Genomic DNA, 20,283 nt, shown 5'->3' with positions numbered 1-20,283 from the left:
CTTGGCTGTGTTTACCTTGGTGGGTTCCAGGAAATGCTTGCAACAAAAGGCCCCACAGGCCAAAAAAGAAAGCTTGCCCTCCAGAGGTAAGGGGGATCAAAGGGAATCTTCTGAGGCCTCCTGCCCCCCCACCCCCGCCAGCGCCTCAGGCTCCTCCCTCATTCTCTGCTGGATGCACCCTCTCTGGTCCACTGTCCACTTTTGTCTGCCTTTCCTGCCTGAAAAGGAGGAAGTGATACTCTACCCTCCCCGGGAACTTTCCCCTTGGCCTTTCTAGATGGGCTTTGACCTGAAGGACAGAACATGTGGAAATAAACTGAAACCTACTCAGAGATGAAACTGCAACCCCACCCCTTCCCCCTACCAGGAGGAGGGTGCTCGAGGTCATCTCATCCATGCCCCTGCCTCCATACACGGCTGTGTCTTCTGAGCATAGAAGGTCTGTTCTGCAGACCCTACTATCCACCAATGACACCAAAGTGATCAGGGATCTTTGCCACCTTTCCAAACCCCCTCACTGCTGTTCCCTTCTCTTCACAGCCCCAGGGCGATCATTCTAAACGCCAGATTTGACCCTACCTGAAATCTTTCAATGGCCTCCTCCCAATCTAATAATACAGCCCCAAATCTTGAGCCCAAAATCATCAAACTAATGTCCCTCAAGATCTTTTAAATCCCATCAACTTTTACCTTTCCTGCCTCCTTTCCTGCTTCTCCCATCCTCTGCTCACCTTTTAGTTGTTGGTTTTGCCTAGAGTGCTTCCCCAACCTCTCTGGTCTCCACTAAGTGAACACATCAGGAAGGCCAGTTGACTGTAGGGAAGAGGGAATTGGGAAATTACAAAGAATAAAGTTCAGGATAGCTCAGATTAAAGTGGACTTTAGGGCTTCCCTGGTGGCGCAGTGGTTGAGAGTCCGCCTGCCGATGCAGGGGACACGGGTTCGTGCCCCGGTCTGAGAAGGTCCCACGTGCCACGGAGCGGCTGGGCCTGTGAGCCGTGGCTGCTGAGCCTGTGCGTCCGGAGCCTGTGCTCTGCAACGGGAGAGGCCACAACAGTGAGAGGCCCGCGTACCGCAAAAAAAAAAAGTGGACTTTAATGTCAGAAATGTATATAAACTGATGACAATAGGGAGCTATTGAAAATTCTTGAGCGGAGTAAACATTTTTTTTTTTTACTGAATGTAGTGGGGGAGGGCTTCTCTAGAAACAGACTGGATTCACCTCTCCCTACTCCCCTCAGCTTTGGGAAGTTAGTCTTCATAACAGAGGAACAAGGAAAAGGAAGGCAAAGGGGAGGGAAAGGAGAAGGAGAAAAAGAATCTGTATCCCTGGACCAAGGAAGATTGGAAGAGTGGGGAGGGGACATTCTTCTACCTCATCACCTTCTTGAGCAAAAAGGAAAATTTAATAGAAATAGCAAAAGGTAAAAAAGAAAGAAAGGAAGAGAGAAAGAAGGGAAATTATAAAGGAGAGGAAAAAATGAAATAGCAAAAGGTAAGTTTCTTTAGGTAACATGGTCCTCCCCTTAGGAGGGGAGAGAGCAAGCTGAGATACAGCTGGCCCAGAAGTGGGCAGATGATTCCTTTGGAATTCAAGGAGTTTACAAAAGTCAACAGGGGGAATGAGTCTTGTTGGGGTTTCTCCCTGAACACAGCTCTTCCTGCCCCTGCCCCAGGAGCACTGAGGGAAAGGGAAAGTCCATGCAGTCATCCGGGTTCTTCCTCAGTCCCCTCACCCCATTCCTCAGCCAACAGAGAGGGAGCTGCAGGCACCCCCTGCCTTACCCCATTTACACCATAGCCCCTCTGCCCCAGCTTCCAAGGACCAGGCACTGTGCCAGGCACTGAGGGTACACATGACAGAGATATACCCTTTAGGAGAGGCTCATGCTTAGACACTTACAGTACTATGTCAACCTGAAGTGCCGTAATTATAATCCTGTTTTCTGAAACCAAAATTGAGACATGTAGCCCAATATGTATAGTACACTCAAGAGGACCACAGAACAGAAAGAGTTCAGATCAAACCTGGGCTGAATTCTGGAGTTCTAATATGCGTATATGGAGAGTGAGAAGGCTCGACACATATAACTAGACACTTCCTTATTGCCCTTGATGAAGAGGGCAATATTTTATTCCCACTGTCATCTTTGTTATTCTTCTTCTTCTTTGGCAGAAGAGACCTTTTCCCCTAGAGTCCTTCCTCCATCACATTCCTGGGGATAAAAAGGAAGATCCTGTTTATTTCCAATCAAGGGAGTTGATTCTGGGGTCGGCCAGAACCAGCGAAACAGGAACTGATTCCTTAAATCTTCCAACTCCGTGCATCAGCAACTGAAAGAAAGACAGGGCCAGTTAACAAAGTTTTATTAGCATTCCTCTCTATCCCGAATTTCTGTTCAGCCTGACCTCGTTTCTTTCAGGCTCAGCCTGAGCAGGTTAAGATGGTTGCTGTAATTAATCACGCCCCAGCCCCTAGTTCAGACTGACCACATTCAGATTTCAATGGAAAAAAAAAAAAAAAAGCTGGATGTCTGCATACAAAATGCTCTTCGTTGCCAAAGCAGCCTCCTTTCAGCCTAAAAGAAGGAGTTTGGGAAGCGTAGGAAAGAGGGAAGGTTTCCAGGGCCCTCTCTGCAGTTTGTGCACACATGAGAGGGGATTGAGGATGATCTATACTCCAAAACACCTCTCCGTTCTCCCAGTCCGAACAATTAAAAATTTTAATATATATTAAATGCAATCATAACGTCTGGCTTGAGTATTCGTTGCACAGATGTTAGTTTATTGTTATTATTTACTATTATCATAATTATTATTATCATTATTAATTCTCAGTGCCTCAGATTTCCCTTCTCTTTAGATCTTAAAAGGTTCTGTTGTTGTCTCTCTACTAAAATACAAACATTAGCAAGGAGTGGGGAAGTGAGCAGGTTTGAGGAAGGTGAGTGGCAAAGGGGCTTCTGCTTTTCTTCTGTGATTGTTTGCAACATGCAAATACTACGTTGTAATTAAAAACAAAGAGAGGAGGAGATTGGCATGGAAAAGGCAGGGGAAAAAAAGAATCTACAAATGAAACTGCCATCTGCTGATTTCTTAGCATTATTTTCACAAATCCTGAAAATAGCAATGAGAAACCAATCTTATTCCCCAATTTGCCTGGAACTTGACAGATACTCTAAGTCCTTAGCTGGGCTCAGGAGCAAGGTCATCTCTGACTTGGGGAGAGGGCTCATATTGGACTTTTGAGAGGGAAAGGGATCCCTGACCAGAAGAACCTGTTCAACTTCATATTGTCCAGTGGGGAAGAAGGGAGCAGTGTCTGAGCCCCAACTACCCTTCCAGAATCCCAGCTTGGCTTGGAAAGTTTCTGCCACTTAGAGGTTGAGGAACCTCCCCCAACCTCAATTAAAATATATGGAACTAACCAGAGAAAGACAAATATATGATATCGCTTATATGTGGAATCTAAAAAAAGTCTACAAATGAACTTATCTACAAAACTGAAATAGTTACAGATGTAGAAAATAAACTTATGGTTACCGGTGTGGGGGTAGGGAGGGATAAGTTGGGAGATTGGGATTGACATATACACACTACTATATATAAAATAGTTAACTAATAAGTACCTACTGTATAGCACAGGGAACTCTACTCAATACTCTGTAATGGCCTATATGGGAAAAGAATCTAAAAAAGCGTGGATATATGCATATGTATAACTCACTTTGACTCAATATGACTCACTTTGCTGTACACCTAAAACTAACACAACACTGTAAATCAATTATACCACAATAAAAATTAAAAAAGAAAAAGAATTATGAGACTTTCAGCATGTCACTTAAAAAAATATATAGAACTCAGAGAGTGACATTCTGATTCAGTAGGTGGTGCCATAGCATCTCTATTTTTCTCAAGTACCTTCAAGTAATTAGGATTTGTGATCACCCAAATTCACTGCTTCATCTACTCCAGCTACTGATACGGAAACCAAGGCCTAGAGAGTAGAAAGGAATTACCCAAGGTCACCCAGCCAATGAGCAGCTGATCCCAGGCCAGAGCTGTGATCTTCTGAACAAAACATGATTCCTCCTATGTCCCAATAAGAACAGGATAAAGAGACGGGAGGAGTGCCAGAAAGATGCCATTTCACATCTAATCACTTCTTGTCACGTTGTAACCATTTTCCTCATGTGGAGCCCCACGCTGATGGATCAGAAATAACACTTTCAAAGTTATATCTGCAAGGAAATGGCTATTAATGTTCTTCCTCTCCTTTTAGAGTGCTGAGGAATACATATTAATTTTCTCTCTACTTATATTGCCTATTTGCAAATTGTATTCACTACCCAGTGCTCCAAGTTGTCCTATCCCTGAAGAGATTAGGATGAATAAATGCGTTCCTGGAAATAAAAGAAAAAATTTGTCACTGAGATTTATTTTTATAATTATTTACAGGGATTATTTTAGAATATATGGGGGGCAATAATAATAATGTGCATACGAGGGTTCTGGCGTGATTTACCAGTATTAATTTAGCGTCTCTTCCCACTTCTTCGAAAGGAAGCCCAGCTCTCTCTACAGCTCTGAGCCAGGGGCAAAACAGCTGTCAGCTGCACCTGGACCACCACCACCCGAGGCTGAGGGTCAGATGAATGGCTGGTCAAGCCTTATAGTGGCCAGAGTCCTGGGTTCCAGACCTAGCTTTGCTACTAACCAGTTGGGTGCCCACGGAGACTCTTTCACTCCTAACATCTTCAGTTTCCTTAAATATAGACTAACTGATCTAAGAAGCTATTTATTACTAAAATAAAAATACAAATAAGTATGTACAGCTCACCAAAATAAGGAGAGCAAATATACTCATTAGTAAATATTTAGTAAGCACGTACTATGTGTCAGCACTGCGCGTAGAATAAGGACCAAGACAGATACAGTCCTGACTCCCATGAGGTTTACGTGGAAGACACAGGTAACAAGCAGATAAATAATATAAGTTCAAGTCTGTGAAATACATAATCTCAGATAGCGTTGACATGTGCTATGAAGACAAAAGCAGACAATGTGAGAGAGAGTCGGGGTGGAGATGCTAATTTAGATACAATGTCCAAAGTTTCTGCTGGAAGTTCAGAGCCTTTCTCCTGTGAAATCCTGGATGAGCAGAGCATGGACCAGACCTCAGCCCCACTCACAATGCTTCTGTGATGCCCAAACCGCACAGCTTCAGACAGCTGTGGGGTGTTCCGGGAAGGCTTCTCTAAGGGGAGCAATAATTGAGCTGAAGTCTGAATAATAAGATGGAACCAGCCATGAGAAGACTTGGGAGAAGGGTTTTCCAGGCAGAGGGAACAGCAAATGCAAAAGCTATGAGCGTTCTCTTAGTCTTGTGTTGTCATGTTGTCACTTTGCTTGTGCTTGAGTGGTGAACTTGAATTCAAGTGCTTCCAAGGGTAGAGTCACCCCAGCCAGAAAGATGAGTATCCCAGGACAACTGCAACAGGCTTTGGATGGCTCCAGAGCACAGGTGGGCTGAGACCTCAAGATGCTGCAGCTGGAAGCAGAGACATTCACAGGCACACAAAAGTTCTACAGCCCTATAAAGCATCTGCAATTTTCTTGGAGAAGAAAACACAGAAGAATCACTAAACTTCATACATGACCGCACTGGCACAGACTGTCACAGACACACAAATGCACACAAACACACATGTAAGTGCATACACAAGAGACACATGCCAATGCTAGAATCACGGGTTCCATCTCATGGCTACGATCTGAGCCCCGAACCCCAATCCGAGACACACCCTGGCCGCCCATCTACTACAATAGCTACTACTGGCCAGTAGAGAATGCAGACACTTTAGATTGTTGGTACTTGGAACGCAGAGGGTTTATAACTTTTCCTGAGGTACTGGAAATTCATTCATTCAATTCATTTATTCAAATATATGTATTGAGTGCTGGCTGTATGCTTGACACTACTCTGGGGACAGAGCAGTAAAGAAAACAAAGTTTCTACCCTTGTGGAGCTCACTTTCAGTAGGGGGATAGATAACAAACAAGTAAATACAGAGTATGTCAGGTGGTGCTAAGTGAGAGAACAATAAAGCAGAGAAGGGGGATAAAAAGTGCCAGGGGTAGATAGGGGGATCAAAAGGCCCCACTAAGAAAGGGATATTTAGGCCAAGACCTGTGGGAAGCAAGGGAGAACCAGGTGGACATCTAGGGGGAAAATGTTCCAGGCAGCCAGAACAGCAAGTGCAAAGGCCCTGAGGCAGGAGGTTGCTTTGCAGGTTTGTGAAACAGCAAAGTTGTCAGAGTGGTTGGGGTGGAGTAAGCAACGGGGAGAATAATAGTAAATGAAATCATGGGGCAGGGTGTAGGGCGGGGATGGGGGGGCAGATCGTCTATCACCTGATGGGCTGAAGTTAGGGCTTGCACTCCAAATGAGATGGAGAGGCTTGAGCAGAGGACCCATATTTTGTAAGTATTGTTCTGGCTGCTGTATTTAGAACAGACCAGGGACAGGAAAGGGCAGAAGCAGGGAGACCAAACAGTGGGCTATGGCAGGAATCCTGGAGACAGGGAACAACAGCCGGGTAGATCTTGAAGAGGGCATCAACAGAATTTCCTGATGGGTTTGACATGGAGAGTATGAGAAACACAGGAATCAAGGATAACTCCAAGATTTTGACCTGAGCAACTAGAAGGATGGAGCTGTCACACTGAAATGGATGAGCAGATTAGGGGAAGGGGGGAATCAGGGGATCATTAGACCTAAGACGTTTGATATGACTTTAAGACATATAAGTGGAAATGTCAAGGAGGAAGCTGAACATATGAAAGTGAAGGAAACAGATCTGTACCAGAGTTAGAAATTTCAGAGTCCTCAGCTTTCAGATGGCATTTAAAGCCACGAGAGACGATAAAAAAGATCTGAAGATTGGGCCCTAGAGCACTAACAGTCAGAGGTCAAGGAGAAGGGGAGGAACCACAGAGAGACTGAGAATGAGCAGCTAGAGAGGTAAGGAGAAACCAAAAGCAAGTCAGGCCCTAGAAACCAAGAAAAGAAAGTGATCAAAGAGATGGAGTTCCAACATAATGACCAATTCAGCCAAGGATCATCAGGGGATGTTGAAAGCATTGGGTGAACAGGAAATTCACATGGTCTCAAAGTATCCTCCCACAGATTGCCTATAAATTACAAAGGGAAAAACATACCTTTACAGTGAAGAGATCTGGCAGTCACAACCTACCCAAGAGCTCAAACTTAGCATCTCCAAGGGTGAGACAACCTGACAATACAGACCTCTGATGTGATACAATAGGAAGCACACACCACCCACATGCTATTCCTGCCAAAACGTTTGGCCAGAATCTTCTCATGAGGAAACAGACAAATCCAAAAAGTGGAACATCCTTCAAGACAACAGTTCTAACTTGGAAGGTATTATGCTTTGTGAAATAAATCAGACGAGAAAGACAAATATTTTATGTTATCACATATATGGAATCTAAAAAATAAAACTAGTGAATATAAAAGAAAAGAAACAGACTCACAGATATAAAAGAACAAACTAGTGGTTACCAGTGGGGAGAGGGAAGCAGGGAGGGGTAAGATAGAGGCTGGGAATTAAGAGGTACAAACTACTATGTATAAAACAAATAAGCTACAAGGATATATTGTATAGCTCAGGGAACACAGCCAATATTTTATAATAACTATAAGTGGAATATAATCTTTAAATTTGTGAATCACTATACTTACATAATATTGTAAATCAAGTATATCTCAATAAAAAGAGAGAGAGAGAGACAGAGAGAGAGAGAGGGAGAGAGAATGGGACTAGACTGTCCAAAATGTCATATCATCAGGGGAAAAAAAAGGGGTAGGGAGGAATGTTCTAGATTAAAATAGACTAAAGAGATATGACAACCAAGTGCAATGCATGATCCTTTATTAGCTACTGGAACTGAGGAAAAAGCTAAAAAGACATTTTAGGGACAATTGGGAATATTTAAATTGGAGCCATTTGATGATATTACTGATGTTATTAAATTAACATTACTTTCCTCAGGTGTGCTAATTGTACTGTGGTTTCATAAGAGATGTTCTTTCCTTAGGAGATGCAAGCTGAAGAAATTAAGATAAACATCAAGATGTCTACAGCTTGCAAATGGTTCAAGGGGAAAAAAGTGTGTGTGTGTACATGCGTGTGGAGGGGTACATGTTACATGGTAACATGTTAAGAGCTGAAGAGTCTAGGGGAAGGGACTTGGCCATTCATTATCCTGTTCTTTAAATTTCTTAAAAGTTTGAAATTTTTTATAAATAAAATGTTAGAATAAAAGAAAGAAGGAGTGATTAACTTGTCCAGTGCTACTTGAGGTCAAATAAATTGAGGACAGAGAATCCACCACTGGATTTAACAACAGGGAGGTCATTGGTGACCTTGCAGATGCGGAGAGTGCAGAAGAGGCAGGCAAGGGCCAGATCATAAAGAGCTATACAGGCCTAACCGTGACCACTGTAGGAGTAAAGTGGTCACATTTGTGGTGGAGGGCAACTGGTCTCACAGTTGTGGGGAGGATGGATTGGGAGCGGGAGAGCAAGCACAGGAAAATGTCCTCACAGGCTCTGAAAGTGCAGCCCCACTCGCCATGAAGGGTGGTGAGGGCCTGAAGGGAGAGGTTGCAAAGAGACTGCAGCCCAACTGCCAAGACTTGATGCCTGTTTGGGAGTCAAGGATGAGGGAGCCAAGATGGTGCCATTCACCAGAATACCTGATAGGGAGGGGGCAGGGGGACTTGATGCATTTAAGTCTACATGCATTGCGCCCTCCTGAGGGACGCAGCAGATGGGACACCCTAGGATCAACATCAGCATGTGACAATAATGTAAATGCAGCATGTTGAGGACCTGGTGAATCATGCCCCCACAGCACTCTGTGCATCTGATATCTGATGAGCCAAGCCAGGACTTTGGGTGTGACAGTGACCTGGCGATGCCTTTGTTCATAAAGTCTCCTCGTCCTGGGGGGCCCCTATCCCAAACCTCTTCCAAGTGCTGCTCACCTTTCTGGCAAGCTTTCTCCAATGCTCCAGCTCTCTCCTCCGGAGTCTGAAACATCATTGTATAGCCTCTCCCACGTGCCTGGCATTAATGCCTGCTGTTTGGTGTTGTTATGTACATTTATTTCTGTCCCTGTCTTCCCAACTAGGTGATCAGTTCCTTGAATGTAGGGAACCCAGTTTGTATCTCAAAATATTCCCCGCCTTGCCCAGAATAGGCAGTCTATAAACTGGGAAGAAGAGAAGGACCGAGGGAGGAGGACGACAAAGGCCAACGCTTAATATTCCCCCTAAAAGCTCACTATGCTGACTCCCAGATGTGGGGACCACTTCTACCAGTGGCGGTGGAGTTCCTTACAGGCCACTGCTGCCAGCATCCCCAATTCCTGAGTTAGAACCCCCGGTAGGAAGCCTCCCTGAAACAGCCCACGGTGCTCTCTCCCAAAGCTGTTTGCAGTAAGTGACTCACCCAATTAAGAGTATCTACATAACAAAGCCTCACCAGGCTGCAGAGGTCACACAGACTGTGAAGTGTGTCTTTAGTGTGCAGGAAGAAGGTTCACTAATTACCAGTCATTTCCACCCCTCAAGAGCCTGTCAGCCTTTGAGATGCAGGGGATAAAAGAATCCCCAAATTCCCACCCCACACCAATCACTCCTCCCTCCCCAACCCTCCCCTGCACTTCAAACCTGTGACTAATAAAGTGCCAGGGATGGGCCTCTGCCCACCTGGCTCAGCGCCTGGAGGAAGGAAGGAGAGGAAAGAGGTTGCCTCTGATTGGGAGCATGTTTTAGTAAAAGGCAACTGGGAGGGGCAAGGGAGCAAAGAGAGGTCTAACTGCGCTGCTGCATCACCTCTGTTAAGCAAACAAAACTTGTATTGTTTTATCTCGATTTATAAAGGTGATAAATGTTTGCAATAGAAACTACAGGTAGGCAAGAAGAAAGCTAAAATCACTCACGATCCCACCCCCTACGATGACCAGTGGTTGGTCACACCTTACAGCTTGCTTCCTAGGTGACATGTATTAAACATGGGTGTGTGTGCATGCTCCTGCTCTTTCATAAACCGATTTTTCATTTAATGAAATATTTCAAATGGCTTGCTCCATGAGCACACAAAAAGAAAGCTGGCAGGGATGCTGACCTGGGCTAGCAAAGAAGATGTGTTTGAGCATCAGAGCACAAGAGGGAGGCATTGCCAGAATTTCTGAAAGCTGAAGGAGGCCATTGTGAGGCAGGAAAGAGCCCTGACCTTTGGAATTCAAGTGACTTCCTCTCTATGAACCTCAGTTTCCTCATCTGTAAAATGGGAGTAACACTGCATGCCTTATAGGATTGTTGTGATGATTAAGGGAAATCTTCGTTGTAAAAGGACTATACGAGCATTGGACATTTTATTCCTCGTTTTAATAGGCATTCATTCGTGGGATTTCCCTGGTGGTCTAGTGGTTAAGACTTCGTGCTTCCACTGCAGGGGGCACGGATTCGATCCCTGGTCCGGGAACTAAGATCCTGCATGTCACAAGTCATGGCCAAAAAAAAAGTGTTCATTCGTGCCTTTTTTTTTTTTTTTAACTTAGCCCTTGGCTAGTCTGTGTTGGGAATAAAAAGAAGGCATCTGGTTCAGCCCTAGAGGAGCTTAAAATCTAACTGGGAAGTTGAGCATACACATATGCAAACACAAAGTTAAACAATATGAATAGCTAATAAAAGATATCATCAATTAGTAGATAATTAAGTGCCAGATGAGTGGCACAGACAGCACTCCAGGGGTTCAGAGGTAAGAAAGAACCTGCCGGATAATAATAATAACCACTTCGAGCACTTTCTATATGCCAGGCACACACGAGCATTGTCTCATTTCATTTACCCACTGACCTATGAGGTAGGTACCATTATTACATCCATTTTGCACAGGAGGAAATTGAAACCTCAGAGAGGTTAAGAACCTTGCCCCAAGTCACACATCTAGGAAGTGTGGCGGTGTGGAACCAAGCAGCTGGACCCCAGGGCCCACCACACTGAAGCTTATGATCTACTCTGATGGAGGTGGGGGAGGGGGGAAACCGAGCCCTGAGCTGAATGATACAAGAGGGAGCCTTAGAAGCAAAGATGGGGCTGAGGAGGATGGCCTGGTGTGAGGGAGAAGATCCCAGTCTGGCTGAATGGCTAGTCTGCACAAACAGTGGAAGCTTTCACGGTAAGATTGAAGGAGAGGAGCTAAGGCATGTGAAACTTTTTTTTGGTAGAAAACAGGTCACCTAGAAGGGCTTGAGGCAACCGAAGGGCCAATCAAAGCAGTTTTGGGGAAGTGGGGATGGGAGGAGACACCTTAGGAGGCTATTAGATGAAGGTGAGGAGGACTGAAGCTGGGGCTGAAGCACCCAGGGGTAGGTGGACAACCAGCCTTCCTAGAAAGCCCTCGTTCCTCTAGTTTTTCATCTCTGTGACATTTTGAGCTCATCTACGTTTCGTTCCCATTAGCTCCGGCCTCCTTTTGGCATGTTTACTAACTTCTTTCACACTTTGGTTCTGCAAGAAATAGCTCATTCATTCATTCCATCAGCTACCACGTCAAAGGGAGAATCAATCTGCACAAACCGGGGGTTAATTATCATTAAAAGGGAAGGAGGCTGAAGATGATGCTGATGATCCGGCAGAGCTGACCCTCCCCAGACTCCCCAACCCTCCCAGCCTCTCAAGCCCGGTGGGGGACCAGTGTCCCCATATCAGCCAGCTCCGCAGGCCACTGCTGCCACTTCTCACCCCACACCCTACCATCCCTGCCGAAGGGGCTGGTCCCGCACCAGCGAATGGCAAAAAGACTCCCTTTTCTTCTGAAGAAGCAATATGGGGAGACTGAAGACATGGCAAGGCCTTTGGTTCTTCAAGCAAAACTTAGAGAATGTGACAGAAGAACCACACGGTAGAAAGAAGGTTCAGTAGCAAAGGTGGGGACAAAGAAAGAAAAAGCTTTGAAAAGGTATTCATGTAACCAATATTTATTGATTATTGTTGATGTACATGGCAGACTCTGCAGGGAACAAAAGCAGGGTGACATCACTTGTGCCCTTAATGCTGTGGAAAAGGTGGCGGGGTGTGGGGGGAAGGAAGGGAAGAAGTAGAGCTAGAAATAGAAAAAGAAAGAAAAAGTAGAATAAACACTGAACCCAGAGACATGAAGCATCCTGGCCAAAGTCAGGGGTTGGGGAGAGTGCAGGGCAGTGTGGAGGGGAAACCTCCTACCTCTTCCTTGATTCTACCCTATACTCACACACAAGACCTCAAACACTTCAGGCCACCACCTGCCCAAGGAAATGTAGCCCAGAGGCATTCCCATGCCATTGATTGCATTCCACAAACATCTTTTGAGCACTGCAAAGTGCCAAGCACTTAAGCTCTTGAACTCTGCTGAGAAGAATCAGAAGTGATTGTCATCTAAGGTGGTTGATTCGACAGTGTCCTTGATGCCTTAGAAACTTTAATCAGACATACCGAGTGGCACTGAGGCTTATGGGGACAGAAGACTAGAAATAAAAGGGAGAAATTCTGTACATTCCCCCACCAGATGGGGATAATCTTTCTTTTCTCACTGGGCTTTGTTAAGAGGTAAGTAATGTAAAGTTATGAGGCTACATGGAATAGTGTCCAAGACACAGTAGGTATTCTATAAAATCACCTGAACATTATGTTTTCTCACTCAGTTCTGGCATGACTGACTGTCATTACTGAATTTACCAGTTTTTCTGTTGAAATCGTTGCCTGGCTAGGTTGGAGGTATTCAGTCAGGCTGCTTGGTGTTGGGGTCCCCATCACTAACTATTACCCATCCTAGGAGCCCATGGGCACAACTAAGAAGTAATCACCATCATGGGAATGTAAGTTGGTGCAGCCACTACAGAAAACAGTATGGAAGTTCCTCAGAAAACTAAAAATAGAGCTACCATATGATTCTGCGTTCCCACTCCTGGGCATATATCCAGACAAAACTATAATTCAGGAAGATACACGCACCCCTATGTTCACAGCAGCACTATTCACAATAGCCAAGACATGGAAACAACCTAAATGTCCATCGACAGAGGAATAAATAAAGATGTGGTACATATATACAATGGAATATTACTGAGCCATAAAAAAGAACGAAATAATGCCATTTGCAGCAACATGGATGCAACTAGAGATTATCATACTAAATGAAGTAAGTCAGAAAGACAAATACCATATGATATCACTTATATGTGGAATCTAAAATATGAACCTATCTATGAAACAGAAACAGAATCACGGACATAGAGAATAGACTTGTGGTTGCCAAGGGGGAGACAGGGAGGGAGAGGGATGGACTAGGAGTTTGGGGTTAGCAGATGCAAACTATTACATTTAGAATGGGTAAACAACAAGGTCCTAATATATAGCACAGGGAACTATATCCAATCTCCTGGGATAAACCATAATGGAAAAGAATATAAAAAAAGAATGTATATATGTGTATAACTGAATCACTTTGCTGTACAGCAGAAATCTGAATAATTGTAAATCAACTATACTTCAATTTAAAAACATAAAGAAAAAAAAGAAGTAATCACCATCAGATCTGTTTAGAAGCCACCCAAAGAGCCAGGCTATGGCAAACCAACTGATATTCTTGGTTGCGAGTGATAGAAACTGGCTCTGGCTAACTTAAGCAAGAAAAGAAATCTATCAAAAGGATATCAGGAAGCTCCGAAAATAAATAAGAGGACTGGAGACCCAGACTTGGGAAATGGACAAGAAAGGAGAGCTGGGAAATGGTGGTGTCGCTGGTCATGCTACTGCAACAGTCTGGTTAGGCCACTGCCTGAGCGGCTGCCATTATCACACTGGACATGGCAGCAACTGGCTAGTTGCTCCACTCTGCCTCCCCTAGAGAGTCAATGTCATTGCACTGGGCTCAATGCTGCTGCTGAGAAGGGCTTCCAATCCACCCCAACCCTCTGCTCACCTCTTGAGGAGCCTCAGCTGTAAGGGACAGGGAGGAGGATGTGGCCCCTTCAGCTTATATAGGTGGAAGCAGGTCCTATATTATAACAAGCAGGAAGCAGGATTCAGATGCTAGGTAGACATAAGAGGTAACACTGAGGGTTAAGGGTATGACCAGACTTAACTCCAAGTTACTTTGGAAACCCGTACCTCAAGAACGTTTGAAGGCAAGACTCTAATAGGTTCTAAAACTGTTTTGGACCACTGTGTGGTATTCCAATAGTGGTAACACCAATGGAAATAAGGTTTGCCAAAGGGGACAGGTAAAGGATATGTTTGGCTGCAAATATAAAAACCCCCAGTTTCACTGACTTTAACAAATAGGGATTTTATTTTTCTAATATAACAAAAGTTTTGGAGGTGAATGATTGCTAGAAATGGCTCAGTGTCTCAGAGACATCAGGATTAAGTCTCTCTCTGCTATTCTCTTGGACTTTTCCTCATGGTCACAAAATGGCTGCTATGGCTCTGGATGTCATATCCAAGTCCATGGAAGGAAGAAGGGAGAAAGAAAGAAAAGGTCAAAACCAGCTGCATCGTCTCCTTTGATCAAGAAAACAAGAACGTTTCCCAGCACTCCCCCTCCTTCTTTGCCACAGCCTTACTTCTACTTGTGCTTCATTTGCCCAAACTGGGTCATGTGGCCATCCCTAATGGCAAGGATGATTGGCCTCCACCAATTTTGAACCACTGCTTAGGCAGGGCACACTGCTACAATATTAACATGAGGAAGAAGGAGGGAGGTGGATATTGGACCACTTATCTAAATTCTGGTACCAGATTTGGGCATTGCAAGATCAGAAGTTGGTCACATGAGCATGGGGGACAAGGGCCTTCCAGGAAGAGGTGACAGAGGAGCAGAAAAACACAGAGCATGTAGAGAGAACACGAGATTTGGCTGGGGGGTAGGCAGCTGCACTTTTGGTAATCTATCCTATAGAAATAAAATCACTGATTGCAAGGATATAGACCCAAAAAATTGTACTAATGAAAAAATTCTGATAACAACCTATATGACCATCAACAGGGGAATGGCTGATTAAGTGGGGTATATCTACTCTATGGAACACAGACGGTCCTTGACTTACAACGGTTTCACTTACGATTTTTCAACTTTACAATGGTGTGAAAGTGATAGGCATACAGTAGAAACCATATCTTGAATTTTGAATTTTCATTTTTTCCCGGGCTACTGATATGCAGTATGATACTCTCCTGATGCTGGGCAGCAGCAGTGAGCTGCCACTCCCAGTCAGCCACATGATCACAATGGGAAACAACCGATACATTACAACCATTCTGTACCTGTACAACCTTTCTGTCTTTTCACTTTCAGTATTCAGTAAATTACATGAGATATTCAATACTTTATTATAAAATAGACCTTGTATTAGGTGATTTTGCCCAACTGTAGGCTTATGTAAGTATTCTGAGCATGTTTAAGGTAGACTAGGCTAAGCTATGGTGTTCGGTAGATTAGGTGTATTAAATGCATTTTTAACTGGATGATACTTTCAACTTAAGATGGGTTTATCAGGTAACCCCATCATAAGTCAAAGAAGATTTGTACTATGCAGCTAAAAAACATGAAAAAATTAGCTCTCCATCTACAGACTCATTTTTTATTGGGAAAGAATGAGCAAGTTGCAGAGAACTCTAATATAATCATTTTTGTATAAACAAGCAATAACATAATAGCTCCATACATCTGAGTGTAATTTATATGAGCATGGTGAGCATGGAGAAAGGGATAGAAGTTACACCCCAGGCTGTTAACACTGGATATCTCAGGAGACAGGGTGGGAAATGAAAAGGAGATTGGTGAGATCATGTTTTTCTTTACGTATCTTTGAGTGCTTTACTGGTTGAAGTGAATATAGGTTTCTTTTATAAGTTTGGAATGCAACTTAACCAAAGCTGTTTAAAAGTAGTTTAGAACTAAATTACGAAGAGTCAAGTGTTACATGCGGCAGCGGGAAATCACTGAAGATTTGGGGGCAAAGGAATGATGGGATCAAGAAAATTAACCTGGCAGGAGGATGTATAATACATTAGAGGCAAGAGAGGCTGAGGATACACAGAATAATTAGAAGGTTTTTGCAGTAGCAGCTCAGCCAGAAGCTAATAAAGGACTGAACTATGATAGCAATAATATGTGAAGTGAGGAAAAGGGGGCCCAGGCTACAGCCTGGGGACACACATGCGTGGATGTCAGGAGTGGTCATGAGGGGGGTGTCTCCATTACATTGTGTCAACCAACACATCTTGCACTTTGAAAGTCAGAATAAATGGCTGGAAACCCAGTTTTTTTCCTTCTCCAACATCCTTGAACATTGACTTGTTTGATATTTACACTATATGACTCAAAATAATCATTATTTTTCCATAAGATTTGTGTTATCTCTTTTATTAAATTGAGAAAACATCTTGGGATGTGAGACAATAAAGAATACTTACTGGTAGTCCCCCAAAATGAAGTGAACCCCCAAAGTTATCATTCATTCAGCACAGTTGATGGTACTTATGAATGCCCTTTTCTTATTCATTCCTTGAAGGAACAGCCCCAGCCTCTGACCCCTCGGAGTTACCATCCAGTGAAGAGGAGAGGAAATGCTGTGTGGTAAGTGCTCTGAGAGACGGTTATACGGAAGCCCTAACCCAGTACCAGGGGGGAGTGTACAGGAAAATGGTATGTAAGCTGAGACCTAAAGGCAAAGGAGCAGTGAGCCAGGTGAGAAGAAGGACAGAAGGTCACTCCAGATAGAAGGAAAAGCATTAGCAAGGTCCTGAGGTGGGAAGTTGTATGGCACATTTGAGTAACCAAAAGGCAGCATGGATGGCAGGAGCTCAGGATGAGGGGCAGTAGGAGACGGACAAAGGCAGAAGGGGGAGCTGAGGCAAATTAAACCTCAGAGACTTGCCAGTCATGGGTTCAACTTGATTCTAAGAACAATGTGAACCCAGAAGCAAAAGCAGAGGAGAAACATGATCTCATATGCTTTGTTGTTGTTTTGTTTTTTAATATCACTCTGGCTTCTGAAGGGCTGAAGGGCTATGAGGAAACAAGCCATCGTGCTCAGTGGTCCAGTTTCCCCATCAGGCTGGGAGCTGCCCAGGAGTTCAGTTGAGCCCAGCCCCAGTTATACCTTTCTCCTCTTCTGTGTGGGTCCCCCTCTTGCTCAGCAAGGCCTCAGCTGCAGATGGATGCAGTTAACAGGCCAGGGAACACTCGAATAAGGTAAGTAAAAGCTCAGCAAGATTCCCCCAGAATGATGGGTTGGGATGCTGGGGATCTTTAGAAAAGAGGGATGAGGATATGGATGAGGATATGGGAGTGAGGCAAGGCCTATTTCTCCTCTTCATGTCTCCATTTCTTTATCTATAAAACAGGGTATATTCATGGTACTTACCTCAGAGAGTTGCTGTTCTTAGCGTCTGGCACAAAGCAAACGTTCAAACAGTGTTAGCTTTTGTTTTTGACCTTCCTGAAAGACAGGTGGGACCCTAGGGCACGGATGTGTATTCCCTGCTGTCAGAGGGGCAACTGATTGGATCCTGGAGAATGTTTGAGAACCCCCTTGGCCAGGCAGGTCTCAGGACTACCAAAAGACCAAAGTTTGACAAAGTCTTACCTGAGCGTTTCGGCCAAGGTATGTGCTTGTGTTCCTATGATTTAAAAGTCCTTAGATACAACTCTAGGTGGGGAAAAGAAGCTGCCCACTGCCCTCCTGCGAGACCCGGGTTGTACGCCAAGGCCTGGGGTCCCAGCCTGAGACCCAGGGGCCCAGCCGGCGGGGATGGAGCCTGGCGAGCTGGGGGCGGACCGGCGCCGCGGAGGGGCGGGACCGGCGCTGCAGCCCGCGGTCCCGCCCACGGCGGAAGTGCCGCCGGGCCCGCCCCTCCCTCCCGAGGCAGGTTCCCCTCGCCCTTCCCCCGCCTCGCTCTTCCCCGCGCAATTCGGCTCGTAGAGCTTGTTGGGCCAGGGCCTCAACACCAGTCTGAAGAGGAGGCCCCGGGTCTGAGTATCTGGCTGTCTCGGGTAATGCTCTCAGTCCCTCCCACTCCCCCGCCCTCGCTTCCATTCCTGCGTTACCGGCGCGGCAGCAGGCGCCGCGGGGGACCGCACAGGTAAAGACTCGGCTAGTGAGGGCGCAGGTGTGGACGGGCAGTGGAGAGGCTGATGGCACGTGCCCGGCTTTTTTCCAAAGCGACTGTATTGACAGTGGGGTCCGGAGAGGGCGGACGCAGACCCCAGGAGCGCAGCACAGCACTGGGGAGGCAGAGGGGGCGGGACTGAAGCCCCCAGAGCTTGGGGGCCGGGTCATTCGTGTCCCCGCATCTTGCGCAGGCTTCGTTGTGCACGAGAGGTGGTGAGCTGGTTGGGTGGGGGGCGGTTCGAGGCGGCGGCACCGGACGGTTATCCCCCACCAGCTCCTCGAGGTGACTGGGGTCTGACAGTCGCCCCGCCCGGGCGCGCAGTCTCAGGCTTGCAGAATGAAAATCAATAAAACCGATGCAGTGGCAACGAACACGAAACACGTTGGGTTGTTATTGAGTTTGTTAAATTATTTTTATTTTTTTTTACTTCCTTCTCGGAAAAGGTGGCTCTGATCAGAGCCTCGGAGACGGACGCAAAATGCCCCCTGGTCTCCCGGCAGTGGGTGGGACCCCCAAACCGCGCAAACTTCCCCGAGCGGCTGTGAGGGGTCCGGCGGCGGGAGGGGAGCCCCCGGTGCTCTGGGCTGCTGGATACGGCTTTCCTCCGCGCCTCATTGTCCGCACTTTCGGGCGCTGATCCCCCCCTCCATTCGCGTTTCCCCAGTTCACCACCCCCACGCCTCCTCCCCTCCCCCGAGCTCTCCCCGGCGCTTTAAATAATGATATTTGCATGCAGGGAGCGATTCATAAATATGTCAGGGCCGGTGAAATATAGGCAACATTTCAAACTTTCTATTTAAAAAACATGAATTATGGCCGCGGAAAATGTGTTCCCATTTAAAGGCGATACGAAGTATTTGGTGTCTCGTCCCCAGGCCCATCCATCACGCAGACAATAAAGAGAGTTTTTCGCCCTGACACCCGCGATTTATGGGCGCCCTTCTCTGCCCTCATCACTCACCCGCCGCGGCCGGCCCGGCGACAGGCCCCGTGGAGAGACTGGCGGCCGCCCCCACCCCAGCCCCGCGCGCGCATTTTGCGCTCTCGTCAGCCCCCCAAGACCACCGCTCCCGAGGGGAAGCTCTTGCTCTGAGAGGCCGGCGGTGATTGTCTGGGCAGCCAAGTGGGAGCCGGAACCACACTCATCCTCTCACCTCCGCGCAAGCTTGTATCAAGGCTGGGTTGAGCGGGCCAACAAGCGGCCTCGCGGGCCGGCTCGGCGTCCGGGCCTCGCCCGCCAAGCGCGGCACCGCGCGGGGAAGTTTGCAGGGCAGGCAGCGGGAGGTTATTTACGTGCGGTTTCGAGGTGAGGGGAGAGGGCTGGGCAGGGGGCTCTCCAGGGGGCTCCTTCTGCCCAGGGCAAGGCGAGTTGGTCCCAAGCTTTCTTGAACCCGGCTGGGCGCACGCTTCTGGGTAAAGCCTTTTCTGCAACTTTTACAAAGCCGCCTCCTCCCTGGTGCGATTCTCACAACCACATCCTGCGAGTCCGCGGCACCTTGGAAACTATTTTTACGGACAGAGGCCGAGGAGTTGGCGAGAAATAAGGAAGGGGAGGCGCCTTCCTTCTCGTTTCGCCGCGGACCAAACTCAGACACCCCGGTGCCCTCTTCGCCCACCGCCCCACTTTGCGCGCGCTGTCCTCTCAAAGGTACCACCGAATCTCTGCTGCAAACTTGCTTCGTAGAAAGTTCGAGCTTCATCTGCCGTGGAATTTGCTTTCAGTTTTCGCCCCGGACGGACTCGGCCCGGCGGGCGACTGCCAGGCACTGCCGGGCAGCGAGAGGCTGCTCGGCCTAAGCGCGCTGATAGTCCAGCCTCCCTCGGAGGCCAGACCTGCCAACTTATGAGCACGAGGAGCCATCTCGTGTCCCATGCTGGGCCGATGCGTCTCAGTACACGGGAACCGGGAGCCGTTTCCTGCTGGACGAATGCGAGCTGGATTTATTCGGATACAGACAGCGCAACCCGCAGCCAGAGAAATTATGTCGATTCTAAAAATGACAAGGTTGAATTTATTAGATGAAG

This window comes from Mesoplodon mirus (genome assembly GCF_964341445.2).
Source record: "Mesoplodon mirus genome assembly, chromosome: 2".
NCBI lineage: Eukaryota > Metazoa > Chordata > Mammalia > Artiodactyla > Ziphiidae > Mesoplodon > Mesoplodon mirus.
Note: the sequence above shows the minus strand (reverse complement) of the source record.